At 46.6% G+C, this 3,630-nt stretch overlaps 1 pseudogene; it reads left to right on the top strand.

Moving 5' to 3' along the window:
- Positions 1 to 2,520: 2,520 nt before the first annotated feature.
- LOC146681637 (uncharacterized) lies at positions 2,521 to 3,179 on the top strand (annotated as a pseudogene).
- Positions 3,180 to 3,630: the final 451 nt, after the last annotated feature.

Genomic DNA, 3,630 nt, shown 5'->3' with positions numbered 1-3,630 from the left:
AGCTGAGAGGAGCACTGGCTGCGGGGGAGCTAACTGAGCTGAGAGTGGCTGCGGGGGAGCTAACTGAGCTGAGAGTGGCTGCGGGGGAGCTAACTGAGCTGAGAGTGGCTGCGGGGGAGCTAACCGAGCTGAGAGTGGCTGCGGGGGAGCTAACTGAGCTGCCGGTAGCTGCACAGGCGATAAGCAGCTTGCGTTGACATCCGCCACACAAAACGCAGCCCCTGAATGAACAGTCATGCAGTCTGAAAATGAAAAAGAGTCCTCACTCACCACAGCCGGCGATTTAGAAGCCCGAACGTCCGGCTGTGGGGTGGCGCGCTTGCGGCGCGATCGGCGTTTCCTCCCCGCAGACGGCTCCGACGGGCCGGGCAAGATCACATCCGGCGAGTCGGGCAGTGAGGCAGGAGTGGCTGAGAGAAGGTGAGGTGTGTGCCGGAGAAAAGCCTGTATGGTCGGAGGAAGTGAATTCAGTATCCATGGCAGGCCGGAAAAGAGACGTTGTAGCCGACCTTCCACGGCGCGGCGAAGCTCGTACGGAGGATTCTCCAGCCACAGCCCGAGGAGGATCTCCACATTGTAGCCGATGTCATCCTGGAGCTCCTCGGACGGATTGACTGCCGCTGGGTCCATGGTGGCTGGTTCGTTCTGTCACGGTTTGCGGGGCAAGCCGTGTGGATTTGTAGTAAGGACCCAAAAGGCGGCAGCTCTGGTGCAGGTGAGTGTTTATTTACAGCAGTGGGTACAAACAGCAACGGGGTGTGAACATGAAACCGAAACCTAAACTGGGTAAACTAACAACACAAACCAGGAATGACGGTGCAGGGAGGTCCGGGGAAATACATACAGGGAGACCGAGGGGAAACAACACAGACGAACCAGCGATTACTAAGACAGAAAATACAACTTAAATACACTCAGAACACAGGGAGATTACACACAGGTGGGAGACACAGCTGGGAGTGATTAACATGACGAGACCAGGGAGGCAAACTGAAAACACTCACATAAGACGCAGACCTTCACAATAAAACAGGAACACACGGGGGGAACAGGGCAAACACCAATTAGAGAACAGAACCAAAATCGCGAAGAGAAAACACAAAACGCTGGGTCAAAAGGACCCAGGATCATGACAATTTTACAAATAATGAGATGTAAGGAGAATAACTGAGATATAAAGTTGTCTTTCTGGCCCTAATGAATGTGTGATCAATAATGCCAAGGGTTGATTTTTAAGATTGTGTGTTTTTTTTCAGGCATGGAACTATTAATTGGTTGATAAATTACTTACAGTGGTCCATTGTGGTCAGATTTGAATATTAAGGGATGCCTTGAAAACACTGCTTGGTTGCCTACCACGATGTGGTCAAAGGTCAGTTACAGAGCAGCTTTCTTTCTCTATCAAAAATATTGTTTTTACAATATCACACACATTTTGACAATTAAGAAAACAGACGTGTTCATTACAAGCTAACAAAAGCCAATTCATATATTTTATTGGCAGAATAAGCAGTAAATCCCAAGTATTTTGTTCATGGCAGATTGCTGCCCCTCCATAAGCCTGGTTCTGCCAGAGGTTTCTTCCTGTTAAAATGGAGTTCAAAGAGGGTAATTCGATTGTTGGGGTTTCTCTCTGTTATTGTAGGGTGTGTACCTTAAATTTAAAGCACCTTGAGGTGACTGCTGCTGTGATTTGTCCCTGGATAAATAAAACTCAATTGAATCCTTCATCAACAATGCATAGGATGAGGATAACGGTAAAGCTAACAATGAAGCAAAACTCAAGTTTGCACTCTGAGACCTACAAGACTTAAAGTACTATACTCAGCAAAGTATACCACACTGCTTATTTGATATTGCTAAACAAAAATCTTTAAGTTTGAACCTTTCCTAAATATCCTGGATAACAAAATTTTTAAACTCTTTTCCCTGCAATTACATGGGAGCATTCAATTCAAACTTTCAGTCAAATATTCTGAATCTACAATAACTTTCATTATTGATGAAAAATCCCAGTTTCAGGAAAATGGTAATTACAGAGGGCAACTTAGTAGTGTTTTAGTTTTAGTGGGTTTTTTCCCCATTGTGCTCATTGGTCACCTGTTTGATTTAAAAGGCTAGTCATAGCTCGATAATCTGGGTTTAAATAATTAAATGCAAGGTAGATAAAGTGAACTGATATCACAGTGACTCCACTGAAGGATATGGCATGATTGTTTCCAAGATGGCACTGCATATGGATGCCCTGGTACTTCAGTGCGTTGCTTCTGTTTTGTTTTTGTGCATAATTTGTGTGTCTGAACATTCTTCTGAATATTCTTACACCAGAGAAGAGCTTCTTAACTACAGGATTGCTACACCTGTGGATTTATTTTCCAGTATTTATCGCATCTGCGACGGATTTACTACAGACTTTGATCAGGAAAGTGAGACGCCGAAGGAGAGGAAAGAGAACTGGCGCACTCGTGCGTCCAAGGAGGCGCGGACTACGAACTGCTCTTCCTGGGATCTTCCTTTCCAATGTACGCCTGTGCAAATGAGCCGGCCCCAGTTTTTTCTGGCATTTTCAACTCCTCACTGCAAGCATGTCATGTGCCTGCCTTCCTGCTTCAAGTCCTCCACCATAGTCCCTGTCCCCAAGAAGCCAAGGATCACTGGACTAAGTGACTACAGACCTGTGGTTCTGACATCTGTGGTCACTAAGTCATTGGAAACACCTGGTCCTCTCCTACCTTAAGACCCCCATGCCCCCCCTCCTGGACCGCCTGCAGTTTGCATAGAGAGCCAACAGGTCTGTAGACAATGCTATAAACATGGCTCTACATTTCATCCTGCCGCATCTGGACTCCCCAGGAACCTACGCCAGGATCCTGTTTGTAGACTTCAGCTGTGCCTTCAACACCATCCTTCCAGACCATCTCCGAGGCAAGCTTTCCCAGATGAATGTGCCTGATCCCATCTGCCGGTGGATCACTGACTTCCTGACGGACAGGAAGCAGCACGTGAGACTAGGAAAGAATGTCTCGGACTCCCGGACCATCAGCACCGGCTCGCCCCAAGGCTTTGTTCTTTCTCTTCTCCCTGTACACTAACTGCTGCACCTCCACCCACCAGTCTGTCAAGCTAATCAAGTTTGCAGATGACACCACCGTTATCGGACTCATCTCGGATGGGGATGAGTCTGCCTACTGGAGGGAGGTTGAACGTCTGGTGTCCTGGTGTAGCCACAACAACCTGGTGCTGAACGCTCAAAAGACAGTGGAGATTAGGGGTGGAGCCGAACCTGAATATGGTATTCGGAAAGGCACAAATAACGTGTTTTTTACGAATATTTATTTTTAAAAATATTTGTATTCGGGAACAAGGAAAAACTTTATATCAAAACGCTGAGTTTCTTTATGAGACCGCAGAACATGACTGGATGAGTGAGTGACATGTGAAGGAGGCGACTGACACGGGCTGCTCCACACATCAACAGAGACAGTTGGGCTGAGCAAAAAAAGAGTGAACTGCATCACTATTTTTGTTGAAATGATTTTTTTGTACCTTAACTGGATTACGGTTTATAACTTTCGCAAAGATCGGGAGATTATTCCATTGCGCTGCATTGTTGACGTCTGCAGTCAGCTG

Source organism: Copadichromis virginalis, linkage group LG23 (assembly GCF_057382275.1).
Source record: "Copadichromis virginalis isolate Kocher_CV1m ecotype Utaka linkage group LG23, C_Virginalis_male_GT1.1, whole genome shotgun sequence".
NCBI classification, from domain to species: Eukaryota; Metazoa; Chordata; class Actinopteri; order Cichliformes; family Cichlidae; genus Copadichromis; species Copadichromis virginalis.
The sequence above is the reverse complement of the archived record's forward strand: the minus strand, read 5'-3'. Positions and strand labels throughout refer to the sequence as shown.